This window comes from Sapajus apella, unplaced genomic scaffold (assembly GCF_009761245.1).
Source record: "Sapajus apella isolate SASKATOON/1434 unplaced genomic scaffold, GSC_monkey_1.0 scaffold58, whole genome shotgun sequence".
NCBI classification, from domain to species: domain Eukaryota; kingdom Metazoa; phylum Chordata; class Mammalia; order Primates; family Cebidae; genus Sapajus; species Sapajus apella.
In genome coordinates, this window is record NW_022436998.1 from 9,128,065 (window position 1) to 9,149,761 (window position 21,697).

The 21,697-nt window shown below is 36.7% G+C and overlaps 1 protein-coding gene across 2 annotated transcripts in view; it reads left to right on the forward strand.

The window, feature by feature from the left end:
- PRKG1 (protein kinase cGMP-dependent 1) overlaps window positions 1–21,697 on the forward strand; it is a 1,332,247-nt gene that overhangs the window by 289,866 nt on the left and 1,020,684 nt on the right. The gene's annotated exons all lie outside the window — the stretch shown is intronic.

Sequence of the window (21,697 nt, forward strand, 5' to 3'; positions counted from 1 at the left end):
AACTTATTGTTAGATACAACATTTTAATGTGATTTGGATCAGGGCTTTCCAACATGTTTCACTTCCGTGCACCTAGAAAACCATAGAGACTGTTCACAGCTTGAGGTGAAGAAGGTCAGTATTTTGACTGTCTGCAACCAATAACTACATACTCAGGCAGAGGCCAGGTTATCAAGGCTTTTTATTCTCTCCTTGGCATTCATGTTTGTTGATAGTTTATGCTTGTAGAGTGGGAGACTAATTTTACAGTATTAATGTATCATTACATCTAGATTTCTAAAATGTATTTATGCTTTACTTTGTGTCAAATGGACATGGGTTATGATTGAAATATTTATGGTGGCTAAAGTATTTATTTGTTAACCTATTTAATGGCAAAATTAGTACACTGATTTTTAAAAGGCAGATTATCTTCATGACAACAAGCTCTGATCATTCATTTTGGATTTCTTAAGAGTAATTTGGTGGAGGATCATCTAAATTACTTACACTTTTGGACACTTTATGCCTTCAAATAACTTTATATAATTAAAATAAATACTCCCTTTAAAATTATTATGTTTATTGAATTCCCAAGCCATTCGCTAAAATCAAGTTTATAACATAAATTAGAGGGATTTTTAGTGGGTGAATTGTATAGTGAGTTACTCCTGGACCCCCGACAGATTGGAAATTGTAAGTAGCTCACAAAGATTCATGCAATCAGGATTTATATCTTTCTGGTTTTCACTGTTGTGTGCTTTTCTCTCTGAAAAATCAGTTATTTTTAAATAACTGATAAAAATCACCCCTTTCCATGACTTGTGAGCTTTCCACTGAATCTTCACCAATTCCACTCCTTTGTCAGTTTTGTTGGTGTCCCCAACCCTCAGCTCCCTAGTTGTTATGAAACTTTGAGAAAACCAAGCATTGTCTCTTTTGAGGGAAAATGTAAGGGAATCTAGACTAGAAATTTACAAATAGCAGAAAAATGTGATAATTTATTGATTCTATCGAACATTACAAATTCTATAATTACTTAGAACTGAGAACTATTGGCTTTGTAAACATTTAGCGATCCTCTTTGGTAACTTAATTGTTTTGTCAGTGAGAAATCTAAAGGAGACCTACCTAGGTTTCCTACCTGGCCATTCAGCTGTGAAGAAAAGAATCTATACACTTGTAAGAAATGTGTGTGGTATGAAGGGAAGCTATCTATGATGGATGGGGGTGGGAGGAGTAAAAAAGTGAGCTTATTGGCTATTTTTTCTTATTGAAGAAGAAATATGGTATTTTTTTTTTACAATTCTTTTGAGCCTGGTCATCATCTAAATTCCTTTCTGGCCACAACTGTTTAGTTCCATCTGTTTGATCTCGTTTCCCATGGATACAGAGCTCTAACTGTATAACAAAATCCAAAGGGAAATTAGATTTGCTTATAGAAAATCTCTTTGTGACAAACTTTGTGGGAAGTTCTCTTCTATAAATTGAGATGTGCTTTTAGTAGTAATATTATGGATATAGGATATATCACTTAAGACACTGAGCTTTTAAAGTAATTTAAAGTGGTTAACTTTAAATTGGGTTTTCAGATCTAGACAGCTCTGTAGTCTCCCAAAATATTTTCAAAATATTTTAAATCAATGGTCTAATATGATTGGGAAAGTTTCGATATTAATTTCATGTTTTCTTCTGCATACTCCCTTAAAGTAGTCAGGGTTGGTCAGAAGCTCTTCTCCACTTTAAGGTAATGAAGAAACGTAGTTAGAGTCAAAAATTAGTAAAAAGGGAGAATGAGAAGGGAGCAAGACAAATGGTTGCATGATTTATGTTCTAGGGTTCCTTGCCTTTTTCCCAGCTGGGTGAACATCTGCAGTAGCATGGTCAGGAAATTTGCCTTGGTCGTGGCAGTCTCAAAGGACCCAGCCCAGCCTCTGTGTGGGTGATCCATATTTTAATTAGATGGGATTGTTTCCAGTGTCTCCCTGGGCATCTCCTCCCTTTTAACAACACTAGCTTAGCCTAAATAGGATCCATCTGAGAATGAACCAGAAGCCCTGATTTTGCTCTGAGCCCAACCCTACAGTGATATAATAATACCGTCATGGCTTGTATTAGAATCCTAGATTCACCGTTTTCTAAGCTGAACGTAGCCGTATCAAAATTAGCCTGCAGTGTTAGAAGAGTCATGCAGGAAGTACACAACTACTATTCAATTTTTCCATATTGACAGACAAAAAGTTGAATTTATATCTTTTTTAACGTATCAAAAAAGTGCCCTTGCCTCTGCATCACTGGGCATGGAGTCATTTAACATTGAGAAGCACTAATTAAGCATTTTGTGTTTGTGGAAGTGTTGCATGAAATCCCTGCTATCTTTCTTGCTGTGAAATAGTCAAATTTGATATGAATGATCATTAAAATCAGAAGGCTAGGCATCGTGGTTCATGCCTGTAAAGGCAACGCTTGGAAAGGCTGAGTAAGGAGGATCGCTTGAGCCCAGGAACTCAAAACTAGCCTTGGAAACATGACCAGACTCTATCTCTGCAATAAAAAAAAAAAAAAGGCGAAAATTAGCTTGGTGTGTTGGCATTGCACCTGTAGTTCCAGCTACTTGGGAGGCTGAAAGGTGAGAGGATCATTTGAGCTCGGGAGGCCGAGACTGCAGTGACCCATGATCATACCACTGCATTCCCACCTGGGTGACAGAGAGAGACCTTGTCTCTAAATAAATAATAAAATAAAATCAGACACTGCAATCTGGCAGCTGTTAAACCTAGTTTAGCTCAAAGATGGGCTCAGCGGCCAGTTCAGTCAAATGTAACTAGTTGCCAACATTTAAACACTGGGACATCTCACATAAGAAGACAGATTTCTGAATTTTAAAATTTGGAGAGTGTGGCAACCCTGGACTCGCATTTCTATATGACAATATCTGGCTGGGGAAGAGAAACAGGGACTCCGCCATCAGATGAATCCTGTGCACTTTTGTATACCACAGTTCCCTATCTGGCTGCTTTGGATGTTGATACCACCCACCTTATGCTTTCGGTGCTGGATCTGTGGGTGTAAGCATTAGTTTCCTAAGTAGATAGCATAAGGCACATGTGCAGGTCAGATCTACATTAAATCCCAGATTCTCTCTTTCCAAGGATGGAATGTGTGCAAATCTCCAAGCTCCATGAGCTTCGGCATTCACATCTATTAATAGGGAAGGTTTCTTTCCAGGTTTGTTGTGAGTTTTAAATAAAATGCCGTTCACATAGAGCCCAAATTTATATCCTCCTCATATGAAACACTCAGTGAATATTTATTATCCTTCCACATTCCTGGTGTCACAATTTTTTTTTCTGGCTATTTACACTGAAGTGAGAGTATTTGCTACTGTTAACTTTGAAAATTTGCTTTGGAACTACTACCTCAAAGTAATCACTACTTTCAATGATAAAACACCATGGTTGACCTTGAAAACCATTGCTGCTCTCTCCTTTCCTAGATCTTGTAGACTTCTGAGAACTTGTTAATGGATATTATATGAGCTTATAACTTTCATGTCCACTGAAATACATTTTGACTTTGATTTGGATTTCCACTGAAGTTTGGTTAGTGCACACTAAAAAATTACCCTGAAATGAAAATGGAAAGTATCAAGTAATAATTGTTCTAACTGCATTTGAAACATTGTACCTCCTAGTCATTCTCTCTGAGCCTCTGTTTCCCCAGCCATGAAATCGGAGTGACAGTGTTTTAGTAGTAATTAGAGTAATGCTAGCTCCAATAGGGCATAAATCCCAAAATGTCAGTGCTCAACACTATAGAAAAGTATTTTTCACTCATGTTAGAACGTTGAGTGTTTGAACAGAGAGCAGGACTGTTCTTCATGCAGTGGCTAATGCCATCTTAAGCACACATTTAAAAAGTTAAAAATCCATTTCTAGTGCCCAAAGGGAAAGAGACAATGGAGAAAAAATTATGTGAGAAGTTATTATGGGTCAAGTTTGGAAGAGTTGCACTTGATTTCACTCATACTTAACTGCAAAAACGTGGGCAGATAGTCCCTCTCTATGGACAGGGGAACACAAACTCATGGAGGATGGATAGTTGTCTCTGCCGCAACAAGCAATGCTGTGAGAGTTGAAACACCACAATACCTGCTTCCTGGAGGGTTTCAGCAAGTGGTGGCTACTGTTGCTTTGCTGCTATTGCAGTGGTGTTATTGTTATTAGGCCTTAAAGTGCCGTGAATGACTCAGCCTTTCTAACAGGAAAATAGAAATTAAATTCTATGGCCAGTGGCCTGGAATTTGAGGTTCTCTAGCAGTGGAAAGGGCTAAAGTATTGGGCATGGCATCCTTGTTTATCTGAGAGCCACACTTGTCAAAATAAAGTTCTGTGCTTTTTTCTCACATTATCAAGTAGTCTTTGTTGTCTACCGCTGTCTTCCCCAGCTCTTATGTCTTATGTTTTATAATTTTAATTTCATAGGCAAGAGTTCACGATAAAAACCAGAATGTGAAAATAATATCTGTGTCCCTAATATGCTGGTAAACCACATTTCTTTTGTTCATCAAACTTTTTTTTCTATTAAAAAATGATTTCAACTGTAAGCAGTGAAATTGGGAAAATCCTCATTTTTCCTTGGAAAATGTCTTTGCACACCATTTCATAATGTATTTCCTCATAGTGTTGTGAGTTGAATGCAAAGGGAGTGAGTTTAAGGCTAGTGAGTCGAGTTTGAAAATGCTATGAAATCTATTGACATAATACAAATACCTTTATTTCTAAATTAAATTCAGCTTAAGAATATAATTTAATAGTATATGTTTCTGTGAATTTCACTTTACAAGTGCAATCAATAAGCTGCTGTGGCAGAAGCCGATGAGACAAGAAAAAGTTACATCCCCTGTATGTACAATCTCAGTCAGAGAAGTAAACTTTCAAAAACAATCAGAGTGACAAATGCCCCCCAGAAAAGAGACACCATAGGCAAGATGTTACCCTATCTGGGGTTGACTGGGATATATCAGGAAAGGCTTCTTGTTGCTAAAGAAAAGGCAAGTAACAATGGTCCAGGAAGGAAAGAAAGAATATTTTGATCAGAGGAAGCAGCATGTACAAAAGCATTAAGGGAAGAAGAAAAAAGCCTAAATCAAGGAAGATGAAATTGTCTCACAGCCTGTCATTCAGGGCCTCCATAGCAAGGATGGGGCAGTGACAAGGGGGGTTGCTGCAGAAATGCTACTCACCAGATTGTGAGGGGGCTTGTTAATTGGGCAACTAAAGTTGGGCTTTGTCCTGAGGGAAGTGGGTAGCTTCTAAAGCAGTGATTCTCTGCTTGTTGGAGTCTCCTGTGAAACTTTACAAGCCTGCTCTATCCTGAGCCCCTCTCAAACGAATTAAATCAGCGTTTCTCAGAGTGATGCTGGGGTATTAATATTTTTAACAATATCCCCAGATACTTTCTAATGTATGGGTAGTTGCAAAGTACTCTTCTAAATGTTAGTCAGCAGAGTGTAAAGTGATACAGTGCCAACACTTCGAACTGGAGCCTCATAAAAACTGGAGGCAACACGAGGATGAAACCCCAACATGCTTTGATGCTGGAGGAGAAAGAGGAAAGCAGGTAAGATGTTCCTTACATTTCTAGTATTTGAGCTGGGAATAAAGGTTGGTGAAATTCAACAGAGTAGAAAATATGATGGGCATATAGCTTAATAAGGAAGACAGGATTTTGTCCTGGTTGAGTCTGAAGCTCTGTGAGGGAATTTCACATTCTGTGAGAGAATGTGAAATTCTAGCCGTGGACAGCTATTAGCTATGCATGTCTGAAACTCAAGAGACATTTTGGTTATATGGAGAGATATGTGGAGTCACTAGCATATAATAGGAACTGAAATCTCAGGAGTAAGCAACAATGCTTCAGGAATTTGTGGTGTGAAAATTGGGATAATTACTGAGTCCTGAAAATCATCCACATTTAAGAACCAAGGAGAGAAGGAGTTCACAAAGGAGAGCAAGCCGCTGAAGACAAAGGCATTCACTGTCTCTTTAAATGCTGTGAATTTACAGTTGGTTCCATGGGAGACCTTTTAAATAATACAGAAGTTTTAAACAGAAAAATTTACTTGACACTGCAAATTTTAAAACCTAGTTCATATCCTTTTACTAAACATTTCCAATGGAAACAGCAAGCACATTTCATAAGTTTCACTTGATTACTTTCAGATTTTGTCAGTATAAAGTGCGTTAGTTTTACAGATAATAATAATAAACACATTGGGTACCCATTTTGCTGATTAAACTTTTTCAAGTTTTTATTTACTTTTAGAATTTCAACTTTTATTTTAGATTCAGGGGGTAATGTGCAGATTTGTTACATGGGTATATTGTGTGAAGGATGTTGAGGTTTGGGCTGACTAAACTTTTAAACCCTAGAATTTCTACCTTTATTTTCTTTTGAGCTGAATTACAAGGACAGAGGTACCTTCTGTCTTAGCAAAGAGAAAACCCAAGGTCTTTTTACTTACAAATGACTCATGTTACAAACAGTTTCTCATGCCCTGTTCAACATTTCTCTCTCTGTCCCCCAAAAGCAAACAAAAGATTCTAATTGCCAGAACGATTGCTATTGCCAGTTTAGGAGATATTATTAAGAAACAAAGACAATTGTGGAAAAGCATAGAAACTATAAGAAAAAAAAACAAAACTAACCTTAGGGAGATGGATTCCTAGGCAAGGCTTGCGTGCTGTGAGATGAAAAATAGCCTACTCGTTTCTTGGAAATATTTTTCCCCATAAAGAAAAATCTCTTCTCTTTTGTTACATGGCCTGCCATTCTACCAACTAGATAGTTACTTTAGCTGAGCAGGCATACTATTTGAAAGCAGTAAAACATGTGTCCTAGAGCTCTTGGGCCGTTATATTTTAGTGTGTTTTTGACCAGTTTCACTGAAATCAATGTCACTGAGGCAGTGAGTATGTGTGTGGGTAAATTAAAGATTGCTAGTTTGAGACTACTGAGCCTTTGGGGTGATGGGACAAGATTGGAGGGGTACTTCAGTTGAAGAGGTAGTGGAGAAGTCACTGAGAGTACCTTACACTGAAATACACTGGGAATCCTGAAAGATCTTCATGATGTTCACAAATAAAGATAAAATTATGCAAGCAATAAACCAGCTACTTTAAAATTGTGTTACATGTAAGTGAAATCAAGGAGTTGATAAAACTCGTTTACCACACTCTGTTATGAATCACTCTTGGACCATCCACTCAAGATCCCAACTTCAGGCTAAAACCCAATTTTATCAGTAAATATTTATGCTATAAATGTGAATCTAACTGATTTTAAGTAGTCAATAAGGAAGTGAATTCTTGCTTCTAATCAACCAGTTTACAGACTTATTTTAGAATATAGTTTATCTGTAAACAGAACTGTCTGCTATATAGATATAAAAACACTGAGACATGAAGAAGGAGATTTGACTATCATGCTGGACTATAATATGAAGAATTTGGAAATAAAATATTTATAAAGTTTCTATGCCAGGTAACAAGAAACAAGGAGAATTTTTCAAATTGCTCACATTAAATCAAGGGATGCAAAATAAAATCCAGTGAAAAGTATATGAAATCACATTATTTTTCCTAACGCAAGAAAAGCTTTAAAAGAAAAAAAAATATGGCTAATAAAGGGAACTAGTATTTATTGCACGTCTAGCTGGGTTAGTCCTCCAACAGCCACATTGTAAAGACGTTATTATTAGCCCCATTTTACCTACTAGGAAGCTGAGGCTCAGAATGGTTACATAACTAGCCCAAGTACACAAAACTAGTACCTGGTATGGCCCAAGCTAAAACTCAGGCCTGATTTTCCTCTATGTTACACTGGTTTGCAAATTTTTTAAATAGGTTTGTTCAGTTTTGCAAAGATATTTCAAGAGAATCTTTCAAATACACGTATTACCTATGCTTTGTAGTTTTTGTTATCAAAGGATGTGTTTGAAGACACTTCTTGCAATAATAGTGTCTATAATGCTTATGCATTTTTAAAGGAGTTTTGTAAAGGTTCTTGCTATTAGCTTGGAAGCAAAAATGCAAATAAATATCTTACTTCTATCCCAACAATTTCATTACTAAACTGCAGGCTTATTATGTTTTCTGTCCACAGAGTTCGTGCTGCTGGACCATGTTTATATAGGGTGATATTTTAAAGCATCTTTTTGGTTTTTTTTTTTTTTATATAGCCATGCAGTTGAATATCTGTGATAGATAAAATAATGTGTTATATTGTATTCTGGATGTGGCTCTAGTTTTGCGGGTATTTTTTTCAATCTTTTTTTTTAAATTATATTTTAAGTTCTGGGGTACAAGTGCAGAATGTGCAGGTTTGTTACACCGGTATACCTGTGCCATGGTAGTTTGCTACACCCATCAACCTGTCATCTACATTCTCCTAATGCTCTCTCTCCCCTAGCCCCCCGCACCCCCAACAGGCCCCAGAGCGTGATGTTCCCCTCCCTGTGTTCATGTGTTCTTATTGTTCAATGGCTACTAATGAGTGACAACATGAGATGTTTAGTTTTCTGTTCTTGTGTTAGTTTGCTGAGAATGATGGTTTTCAGATTCATCCATGTCCCTGCAAAGGACTTGAACTCATCCTTTTTTATGGCTGCATAGTACTCCCTGGTGGATATGTGCCACATTTTCTTTATCCAGTCTGTCATTGATGGGCATTTGGGTTGGTTCCAAGTCTTTATTAATGTGAACAGGGCTGCAATAAAGATACATGTACATGTGTCTTTATAGTAGAATGATTTATAATCTTTTGGGTATCTACCCCAGTAATGGGATTGTTGGGTCAAATGGTGTTCCTAGTTCTAGGTCCTTGAGGAATTGCCACACTGTCTGCCACAATAGTTTAACTAATTTATACTCCCCTCAACAGTGTAAAAGTGTTCCCATTTCTCCACAATCTCTCCAGCATCTGTTGTTTCCTGACCTTTTAATGATCGCCATTCTAACTTCTGTGAGATGATATCTCATTGTGGTTTTGATTTGCATTTTTCTAATGACCAGTGATGATGAGCTTTTTTTCATGTGTTTGTTGGCTGCATAAATGTCTTCTTTTGATAAATGTCTGTTAATACCCTTTGTCTACTTTTTGATAGGGTTGTTTGTTTTTTTCTTATAAATTGAAGTTCTTTGTAGATTCTGGATATTAGCCCTTTGTCAGATGGATAGATTGCAAAAATTTTCTCCCATACTGTAATTTGCCTGTTCACACTGATAGTTTCTTTTGCTGTGCAGAAGCTCTTTAGTTTATTTAGATTCCATTTGTCAATTTTGGCTTTTGTTGCCATTGCTTTTGGTGTTTTAGTCATGAAGTCTTTTCCCATGCTTATGTCCTGAATGGTATTGCCTAGGTTTTCTTCCAGGATTTTTATGGTTTTAGATCTTACATTTAAGTCTTTAATTCATCTTGAGTTAATTTTTGTATAAGATGTAAGGAAAATATCCAGTTTCAGCTTTCTGTATGTTGTATTTGACCGGAGCGTAGAAAGTTATCACCAAGACAAAAGTATGCCAGATTGCAGAGTCATTTATTATGCCGGCGACCACAGAGGACTCACGTCTCTCCAACCTGTGGCGTCAAAAGGAGGGTGCCACGACTTTTTATACCCGAAAAATCACCTTGGGTGTGGGGGTGAGGAGCAGGGATGGGGATGAAAAGGTTTCGGATATTCCAAGGGCTTGGGGATTCTGTGATTCACCTCCTGGGCGGAGACAAGGGCGAGGGTCTCCGGACATTCCAAGGTCTAGGGGACTTTTGTCATTCTGTTTGTTACCTCAGTGGTTTACAGAAGTCAAGATATACATTTGTTTACACATCGTCTGGGTGGTGATAGAAGTCACAGATTTTAGCAGTTACTGATAAGAAAAGGTAAGCAGCTTTACATAGTTTTGCAGAACAAACTAGCAGTTCTATTTACAGAGGCCAAGGACAGTAGTTATTGTGAGAATGGGGCAGCCATTTCAACTTATTTAAAAAACAGTTTTGCATTTTATAAAATAGTGTTGCTCAGGTTCTGGCTCTAGGCCCGCACAATATCACATGTATATGGCTAGCTAGTTTTCCCAACACCATTTATTAAATTGGGAATCCTTTCTCCATTGCTTGTTTTGTCAGGTTGATCAAAGATCAGATGTTTGTAGATGTGTAGTGTTATTTCTGGGGCCACTGTTTTCTTCCATTGGTCTATATATATGTTTTGGTACCAGTACCATGCTGTTTTTGTTACTCTAGCCTTGTAGTATAGTTTGAAGTCAGGTAGCATGATGCCTCCAGCTTTGTTCTTTTTGCTTAGGATTGTCTTAGCTATGCAGGCTCTTTTTTGGTTACATATGAAATTTAAAGTAGTTTTTTTTTCCAATTCTGAAGAAAGTCAGTGGTAGCTTAATGGGGATAGCATTGAATCTATAAATTACTTTGGGTCATATGGCCATTTTCATGACATTGATTCATGCTATCCATGAGTGTGGATGTTTTTCTATTTGTTTGTGTCCTCTCATATTTCCTTGAGCAGTGGTTTGGTTTGTAGTTCTCCTTGAAGAGGTCCTTCACATTCCTTGTAAGTTGTATTCCTAGGTACTTTATTCTCTTTGTAGCCATTGTGAATGGGAGTTCACTCATGATTTGGTTCTCTGTATGTCTGTTATTGGTGTATAGTAATGCTTGTAATTTTTCCCACTGATTTGGTATCCTGAGACTTTGCTGAAGTTGCTTATCAGCTTGAGGAGATTTGGGGCTGAGATGATGGGGTTTTCTAAATATACAATCATGTCATCTGCAAACAGAGACAATTTGACTTCCTCTTTTCCTAATTGAATACCCCTTATTTCTTTTTCTTGCCTGATCGCCCTGGCCAGAACTTCCAATACTATGTTGAACAGGAGTGATGAAAGAGAGCATCCTTGTCCTGTGCCGAATTTTAAAGGGAATGCTTCCAGTTTTTGCCCATTCAGTATGATATTGGCTGTGGGTTTGTCATAAATAGCTCTTATCATGTTGAGATAAGTTCTCTCAATATTTATTTTATTGAGAGTTTTTAGCATGAAGGCTGTCGAATTTTGTTGCAGGCCTTTTCTGCATTTATTGAGATAATCAGGTGGGTTTTGTCACTGTTTCTGTTTATGTGATGGATTTGCATATGTTGAACCAGCCTTGCATCCCAGAGATGAAGCTGACTTGATAGTGGTGGATAAGCTTTTTGATGTACTGCTGGATTCAGTTTGCCAGTATTTTGTCGAGGATTTTCATGTCGATGTTTATCAGGGATATTGGCCTGAAATTTTCTTTTTTTGTTGTGTCTCTGCCTGGTTTTGGTATCAGTATGATACTGGCCTCATAAAATGAGTTAGGGAGGATTCCCTGTTTTTCTCCTGTTTGGAGTAATTTCAGGAAGAATGGTACCAGCTCTTCTTTGTACCTCTGGTAGAATTTGGCTGTGAAACCGTCTGGTCCTGGACTTAATTTATTAGACATTTACCAAGTTTTCATTGCACTAAGCAATGGGTTTCTAGTTGAAGTCTGTTCTTTCAATAAATGTTTTCCCCATACTATAAAAAAAAAAATTATTGGATTTAGCACAAGAAGCAATAGAATTCTCACAGTATGTCTTCTTAGGTTCACAACATTTTTTTCTGTTTCTCTTCTCTTTAGTGAAAAAATGAAGCTAAAAATTGGCTCAGTCCTCATTAATACAAATTTTATCACTTTGGTTTGAATATTTCATTCAAGACCTTTGCACAGGTGCTTTTTCTCTAAGAAGATATCGCCCACAGGCAAAAGCAACATGATCTGTTAAAACAGGATATTTTCCTTTTGACAAGAGTTGGTAATGTGTAGGTTGTATGAGATGACTTGATTCTTCCCTGCAATGAGTGAGACCAATAAGCTCCAGGACTGAGGTTCTGAGAAGGGAAGACTAGGACAAAATTGTAGGAGACTAAGGGTACAAATGAGAGGATGGGGAGTGTGTTGGTTTGCATGGTAAGGAAATTACCACTTGCAGTGCTAATAGAGGGAGATGAAAAGGCTGCGGCAAAGTGATATCTGCAGAAGTGAGGAGTTCTGAAGCCCTCCCCAGCATACAAAGCTGACAGTAACCATTTATGAAACATACACAGCAGACAAAGCAGTTGCAGCTCTAATTCTAGGAGGAACCTAAGGATCCAGACTCACTGGAAATGAGTTAACGGGGATTGTGAGGTAGGGACAGCAGGTGCCTGTATGTGTGTATGTATGTATATATGTGTATTTAGAGATGGAGTCTTGCTCTGTCATCCAGATAGGAGTTCAGTGGTACAGTCTTGGCTTACCGCAACCTCTGCCTCCCAGGTTCAAGCAATTCTCATGTCTCGGCCACCTGAGTAGCTGGGATTACAGGCCTGCGCCACCACGCCTTGTTAATTTTTATATTTTTAATAGAGATGGGGTTTCGCCATGTTGGCAAAGCTAGTCTTGAACTTCTGGCCTCAGGTAATCTGCCTGCCTTGGCCTCCCAAAGTGCTGGGATTACAGGCCTGATAGCATTAGGAAAAATATCTAATGCAGTTGGGTGAAGCAAACCACCATGCATGTGTATACCTATTACTGCACCTGGCCCAGCAGGAATCTTTCAAAGGCATCTTTTAACTTTTAAAATAATGTGGTTTTGAGCAAAGAAAGTGAACTTAGCACAGGCAATTATGTACGATTGACTTCCCATCACAACATCTCTGACTATGAATCATTCCTTTTTCTTTTCCATTTTCTACCTTTTCCCTTCTTATAACATTTATTTCTTGTTCCATTTTTTTTTTGTTGTTCCTTTGGAAAATATTATATATTCTAACTTGAATTCCTCTCTTCATTGCTTTTCCTCTCTTAGCTTTATGTTCACTTTGACTTATTTTTTAATTTAATTTAACTTAATTTTTAACTGACGTGTACGGTTATTATAATTGTACATGTTTACAAGGTACATAGTAATGATCAGATAAGGGTAGTTGGTATATTCATCATTTCAAACATTTGTCATTTCTTTGGTCCTGGGAACATTCAGCATTGCATACTACTGTTTTCTCGTATCCTGATGTGGTTCAAAGAGATGAAACAGCTCTCTAGGGTCCCTTTTGCAGGGCACTGATCCCATTCATGAGGGTTTGCAGGCATGATAGCATTAGGAGAAATACCTAATGTAGATGGGTGTAGCAAACCACAATGACATGTATATACCTATTACTGCACCTGGCCCAGCAGGAATCTTTCAAAGGCATCCTTTAATGTTTAAAAACATATATATATATATAGTTATTATTATATGATATATTATAATATTCTATAATAATGGAATTATTAATAATTTATATAGTCATCCTACAGTGGTATAGAACACTAGAACTTTTTTCCATCCTACAGTGGTGTAGAATACTAGAACTTATTCCCTCCAGCTGAGAGGTAAGAATGTGGTTCAGTTCAGTAAGATACAGACAGAGGTTCAAAGCCATAGTGTTTTGTTTTGTTTTGTCTTGTTGAGATAGGGTCTTACTCTGTTGCCCAGCTTGGAGAGCATTGGCATAATCATGACTCACTGCGGTCTTGGCTTTTCAGGGTTAAAGTGGTCCTCCCACCTCAGCTTCCCAAGGAGCTGGGTTTACAGGCATGTGCTATCATGCCTGTTTAACTTTAGGATTTTTTGTAGAGATGGGATTTTGCTATGTTGCCCAGTCTGGTTTTGAACTCCTGGGCTCCAGCCATCTTCCCACTTTGGACTTCCAAAGTGCTGGTAGTACAGGCATAAGCCACTGTGCCCGGCCCTATTTACATAGTCTTATACAATCTTTACAAGGTCTGGATTCCACCATTCATTCATTCATTCATTTGCTCAGCTTTGTCAAGTGTTTACTAAGGGCCAGGTGGTTTATGGATACCCACTATCGTGGCCCTCAGCATGAGGTCCTTGATTTGGCTTCAGAGAACATGGGAATTTCCTGAAACAATTTGAGAAGATACCTGTATGTAGTAGGATTTGGGGTTAATTTCTTCCTACCATGTTGGTTAAGTGTTCATTGCTTGAACTCACATTAGGATCATGTACTGGACACAGAGCTATGGATGGTTCAGATGAGGATCCTGTTCGCATGAATCTTAAATTCTAATAGGGTGAAGAGAGGAAAGGAGATTATTGGGGTTAAAAAGGAAACAAACCAACAGTAAACAGGATAATTTCAGATTTTAATAAATCTATAAAGGGAATGTCCTGGATAGCACTGCATTAGAGAAGATGGTCAAGAAAAGGTTTTTCTGGGAAGGTATTTAAGATAAGATTTAAAGGGGGAGAAGCAGGTGATTTTGTCTGGGCCAGGCTGAGATACATATATATCTAAACAGTGATCCTCCATAGTTACTAAACTAATAGATTTTGTTATACATTTTCTCATTTATTTGCCTCTTATTTTTGTAATTATTGTTAAGAGCTTTAAAAAATATATTGTCACTTTTTAAGATTTGTTCTTTACTCCTACAGCATAAGAGAATTGGACCAGATGATGTCTATAATTCCACGCTTTTATAAAAGAAATGCAGTGTGCCATAAGATAGAGTTCTGGATCCCATGTATTTTGTACCCACAGATAATTAAAATAGCATGTGTTGATTTGTTATTCTTCATCTGTTCTTTTTTATTTCAATCATAATTTAACAGCTTCATTACACTGCTAGAGGATTTTTTTCTTTCTTTCTTAGACCTGCATTTAATTAGATGGATATGCTTTTCAGGAGTAATATGGTGAAGCTAAAATGTTACTTTTTTGTGGGGATTTAAACTTCTATTATTATACATTGAAAGAGAGTATGAATGTGTTACTGGACAATGTATTTGCAAATATTAGATGCTGCAGTGAAATGTTAAGAAATTTCCAAGGTCTGATTTTATGCATTTAGATTAATTATTGATGTTTCCCCTAATTCTGCTACTTGAAACTGGGTGTGAAGAACAAATTTGTTTTCAATGCAGTTTTAAAGGGACTGAGTCTTTTGTACCTTCATGGACTCACAGTCATCAAATTTCTCATTATTTGAGGTTGTTAATCATTATGATCGTTCAAGGAGATTCTGAGTGAATAAGAAATGAAATTCTATTATTGTCTTATCTCTGACTGTGAAGATATTTGACCACAAAATATTTAACTGCTTATGCATCTCAATATACTTTATGGACTAGGATAATAATGAGTTTAATAAGCTGAAAATATAACAACAAATAAGAATACTGTTTAGTAGCCGTACTTTCTGGAAGAAGGAATAACAGAGGTGAGCAAAAATATATGGGTAGTTATTCTGTACATCTTGTGTGTGTAGTTTAAATGCCTTTAATTTTATTTAGAAGTAGATTATTTTACTTCAGCACTAATTTCTGGGGTGTTTCTGTATTCATGTGTTGCATACATGATTATGTATGTTGTGTAAAATTACATATTAATGAAGTGCTTAGTGCATAAAATAGATTTACATGTTTAATAATAAAAGAATCTTTTATTATCTACAATGGAAAAGCTAGGAAAATAACCATCAAGGATATCATAAGTGTGAACAAGAAAGTTCCACTAGATAACTAACTTTAAAAAAATAATAAAAAGGAAGATGTAGTACATTTGTATAGTCCAAAGTGTAACCCATGAATGTGTCCTAACAAGTCCATGAACAAGTCCAGGCAGCCAACTTTGCCACCATGTTGCTCCTCCTGGTTGCTCATCAACATTAATGGGCATCACTGGTTTTCTGCTTAGGACCGCCTCTCTCACTCAGCACCACTATCTGTTACCAAGAACACTGGGAACCATCACCTCTGCTATTGCTTCTCCTAAGGCTACTATTGCTATTAATACTGTCATTTGCTGCAACAGCATCCAATGACTGCTGATGCTTCCCAGTGAAGCTTGAGAATGGTGGACTAGAACCTCCACGTGCTGTCACTTCCAGTGGTCTGTGGCTGAATACAAGCTACCATTTCTCTGTCCTTTAATACACTTTAATACACTTAAGGGGTATCTCTATCCAAATTAAGAGCTTGTACCAGATCTATTATTTTTAACCCTGTAGACAGCAAAGTCACCTAGGAAACTTGGGAAACACAGTTTCTTAACTCCACCTAAGACTTTCTGAGCACTAATCTCTGGTGGTAGATTCCATAAGAGAGTGAGAGAGAGGGAGAGAGAGAAAGAGAGAGAGAGAGAGAGTGTAACATTTGTAATCATGTAACCAGGTACTCCAAGAAACGTTCATGCAGACAACCAAACACTGTTCTCAGACCAAACTTGAGAAATGCAAGTCTAGATGGCCTTAAGGGTGCTTTAACTCTGAGACTCTGCATTTCACTCTGAGGCTTTAAAGTAAAGTTGTGATAGTCTCATTTACCTTTGAATTTACATGATATTCATGCCTCCTTTTTGGATGGCATTCTCTTTTTCACATTCAGTTTTTGATTTAAACACCTTTGAAACTACTTGAATTGGGGATTATTCTTTGATAATTTGCTATTGTCAAGTGAATGGAGATAAATGTACATTCAAAGCGTCATTTTTAACTTTGGGAAAATGTAGACACTTGTGTTTTCATGTCGGACACAGGAGGCTGAGATGGTAGGATCATTTGAACCCAGGAGTTCAAGGCTAAAGTGAACTATGTTTGCTTTAAACAGTCAATAGTCTTTGTATACATAATAAAAATACAGTCTTTAGTGAAGTGAGCCTTTTGTGATTTTTCTTTTACAATTATTTCTTCATAGAACACAAAAGACAACTGAGTAATAGTGATCAAAATGATTCCTCTATTCCAAAAACTGAAGCATTGTTATTGAAAGTTAATGCCCCTGGCCCCTGACCTGTTCCCAAGAGGGTTCCTCGGTCAGTTGGGATTCTGTTGGAGACAGGTGAAAGAAAACTCAGCCTGCATTGACTTAAGCCAAAAGTGAATTTAGTGGTTTTCCTACCTGTAGAATACGAGATAAGCTGGCTTCAGACATAACTTAGTCTAGAGCCTTGACAGTTATCAAGAGGAAGTAGTTTCTCTGTCTCTGGGCCCCACCCGGATCTTCTTTTCCCTAGTGGTAACAGGATAATGGTAATCAAATCTGCTGACTCAATTGACAAGTGATCTTGCCTATACATTTGCAAGACTAGGTAAACAGAGTCTGTTGCTTAGGTCCAGTAGAAAAGAGAGAGCATCTCCTTCAGCACCAAACCAAAGTTCTGGCCTGAGCCCCATTGCTCAAATTCGACCATGTGCCCATATCTGAGTCATTCACTCTAACAGCTAAGAATTGCTACCTTGCAATCAATCAAGGCTGAAGCCCTGAAAACTGACCCACCTAAGCCACAAAACTCAAGAGGAATGGGTGCCCCCCACCTTAAAAGAAAGAGTGTTCTTTAAAAAGAGGTGACTGGATGTTAGCTAAAACAGATGGCCATTAGAGTGTTTAGAACCAAACACGGCTTCTTAGTAGCTTATAACAGTCGTACTTTAAAAATGTTCAGATGTGTTTAGATTCTAGTATATTATCTCATTTAGACCTTATTCTTTCTTAGCTTCTGGGCTGGGGCACTTTCAAGCTGGTTGGTGCCAGGGGGCTGCCTATTCTTTCTTATTCTTATTTTTGCCTTACTACCCCATGACTATAAAGTTGAGGTCCTTGAGACATTGAATTGCCTTTAAGTGTTTTTAAATCACCCTTTAACATTCTTGGGGTACTTCTCTGAGTCTAAAACCAAAAACACCTTGATAATTTGTGGAAACTCTTCTTTTCTGCAGTCTTTGTTTAACATTCTTAGAGTCAATGTCCTTTTTTTAGAGGGAGCCTAAAAAAGGCAGAGCAGCAACCTGGCAGTTATTAAATTCTGTTTTGAATTATCTGCTATACTGTGAAATAGTGAGAAATGAACACAGTCTAAAACCACAGCTAGCATAGCTCTCAGACCTTCTTAGTTACTCTGACCCTAAAGTTGTTTATTTATCAAGCTTGAGGAACACTCCTGAATTCTAGCTGACATTACTCAGGGTTTAACATCTTCCATAAATTAGGAATAGCTCTGTCCACAAGCCCACTCTGCATGACCTCAAGCCTTCATTTTTCAAATCTCACCCTTTTTCTCCTTGCTTCACTGCAGCTCACAGAATGGGTGAGACTTGCCTGATTTTTTAAGACGAGTGACATAGGCCTGCTCTTTAAATGAACAAAGAAAGGACATATTTTCTGCATGGTAATTTGTTTAACAGAACTATTCACCTCAGTGCCATTTTGGAGAATTAAGAGCACAAAATACCTCTGAATCTTGTTCAATATTAAGTCATGTTTATTTTTAAAGTGAGACTCATTATTCTAAGTGGAATAGGATTTGTTTTCTCTGCATTAGCCAATGGCTTAAAATGCTATTTTAAAATTATATCAGTTCCTTTCAACTGACCTTGTCTGTAGATATGCAAACATGTATGGACATTTTATGTTTTTCAGCTATAGCAAAATATTTTTCTTTTTCTAAGTCTGCCTGTGGATGTTTATGCACCTTGTATGTACCAACATTTATATCTACAGACATATACCTTTTAGCACCTTTTATACTCTTCTATATTTTTAAATTTTGTACTAAACTCCTCTGAGACTTATGGTATATACTCAACCCCATTTTATCTGCTTGATGATTGGAGCCACCTTTTTTATTCTTATTTATTTCTCTAATGAACTTTGGAGGATTTCAAGGTGCTAAGTTCCAGGGTACAACTGTGCTCAAGACGGACCCAGTCTCTGCCCTCACAATATCTTGGTTAATTACATATTTGCTGTTACTTCTTTTTCCCCTCAGCTTTATTGAGGTATAATTGAAAAATGAAAAAAATATATATATTTAAATTGTACAACTAGAAGTTTTGATATACATTGTGAAATAATCACTGCACTCAAACTAATTAACATATCCCTATCACCTGACAGAGTTACCATTTTTCTTTCTTTTTTTGTGATGAGAACAGGTTAATTCTACATTCTTATCATATATCAAGTACAAAATACATTATTGTTAACTAAAGTACATTATAACTAACTATAGTTACATTAGATATCCAGATCATATTCACTTGCATAACTAAAACTTTGTATGCCCTGACCAATATCACTTCATTTCCCCCATTAACCAGCTCCTGGTAGCCACCATTCTATTCTCTGTCTCTATGAATTTGACTATTTAAGATTCCTTTCTATTCAAGGTGAGATCATGCAATATTGCCTATGTTTGGCTTATTTCACTTAATGTCCTCTAGGTTCATCTTCGTTGTCACAAATGACTGGATTTATTTCTTATTAAAGGCTAAATAGTATTCTATTGTGTACATATACCACATTTTCTTTATCCATTCGTCCATTGATAGACATTTAGATTGCTTCTATGTTGCTTCCATGTATTAGCTATTGTAAACAACAATGCCATGAACATAAGGGTGCAGATATCTCTTCAATGTAGTGATTTTTTGGGGGCTGGGGGTATATAAACCTAGAAGCGGGATTGCTGAATCATACTGTAATTCCGTTTTTACCTTTCTGAGGAACATCCATGCTGTTTTTCATAATGGCTATACCAACTTACATTTCCACAAACAAAATTTCCAGTCTGTATAAGAGTTCTGTTTTTTCACATCCTCACAAACACTTCTGTCTTTTTGATACTAGTCATTCCAATAGGTGTGGGGTCATATCTCATTGTGGTCTTGATTTGAATTTTCCTGATGGTCAGTGATGTTGAGCATTTTATCATATGGCTGTTGGACATTTGCATGTCTTCTTTTGAGAAGTAGCTATTCATGCCTTTTAGCTATGTTTTGATTGTTTTTTTTTTAACTTATGGAGTTGTATGAGTTCTTATGTATTTTAGATATTAACTCCTTATCAGATATATGGTTTACCAATATTTTCTGCCATTATAGGTTGCCTTTTTACTCCATTGATTGTTTTCCTTGCTCTTCATAAGCTTTTTAATTTGATGCAGTCTCACTTGTATATTATTACTTTTTTTTTTTTTTCTTGTGCTTTGGTGTCATATCCAAAAGCATCATGATCCAAACTAATTTCAAGAAGCTTTTTTTAAATGTTTTCTTCTGGTAGTATTATGGTTTCAGATCTTATGTTTAAGACTTTAGTTCATTTTGAGTTGATGCTTATATGTATAAGATGAATTCAATTTCATTCTTCTGTGTGTAAACATCCTGTTTTCCCAACATAATTTATTTAGGAGACCATCCTTTCCCCATGGTTTGTTCTTGGAACCCTGTCAAAAATCAGTTGATGGTAATGGGTGGATTTATGAAGTTGGTGCAAACGTAATTGTGATTTTGACATTACATTTAATGTTAATTAATTGTGGTTTTGACATTACTTTTAATGTTAATTCGTGTAATTAAAAGTAATCGCAAAACCACAATTACTTTTGCACCAACCTAATACTTCTGGGCCCTTCCTGTTCCATTGGTTAATATGTCTATTTTTATGCCACTACTATATTTTTTTGATTACTATAGTTTTGTAATGTATTTTTAAATCAGAATGTGTGATACCTTGCCCTTTGTTCTTCTTGTTCAATGTTGCTTTGAGAGGCCAGCCACAGTGGCTTACTCCAGTAATCCCATCATTTTGGGAGTCTGAGGAGGAAGGATCACTTGAGACCAAGAGTTTGAGAACAGCTTGGGCAACACAACAAAACTCTGTCTCTTAAAAAAAAAAATTAAAACATAAAAAAATTTCCTGGGGATGGTAGCACTTGCCTGTAGTCCCAGCTAGTTCAGAGGCTAAGGAGGGAGGGTTGCTTGAGCTCAGGAGTTTGATGCTGCAGTGAACCATGATTGTGCCACTGTACTCCAGCCTGGGCAACAGCACAAGACCCTGTCTGTAAAAGAAAAAGAAAAAAAATTCTTTGGCTATTGGAGGTCTTTTATTGTTCCATATGAATCTTAGTAATTTTTTCTACTTTTGCAAAAAATGACATTGCGATTTTTAATAGAGATTACATTGAATCTGTAGATTATTTTGGATAGTATAGACATTTGAATAATATAAACTCTAATCCATAAGCATATATGTCTTTCCATTTGTCTGTGTCTTCTTTAATTTTCTTCATCAATATTTTATAATTTTCAGTGTATAAGTCTTTTGCCTCTTTAGTTAAGTTCATCCTAAGTATTTTATTCTTTTTGTTACTATTGTGAGTGGGATTGTTACCTTAATTTTCTTTTCAGATAGTTTGTTATTTGTATGTAGAAACATGGCTTCTTTTTGTATATTAATTTTGTAGCCTGAAACTTCACTGAATTTTTTTATTAATTCTAACAATGTTTTTTCTTGTTTTTCTTAGTCTTCAGAGTTTACTATTTTTATGATCATGTCATCTGCAAACAGAGATAAATTTATTTCTTCTCTTCCTAATTAGATGCCTTCTATTTCTATTTCTTTTCTTTTTTCTTTTTTTTCTTTCTTTTTTTTTTTTTTTTTTTTTTTGGTCTAATTGTTCTGGCTAGGACTTCTGGTACTGTGTTGAATAGATATAGAGATGTAGCAAGAATGGAGACATTCATATCTTGAACCAGAACTTAAAGAGAAACTTTCAGTTTCCCCCCATTGATTATTATGTTAGCTGTGGGC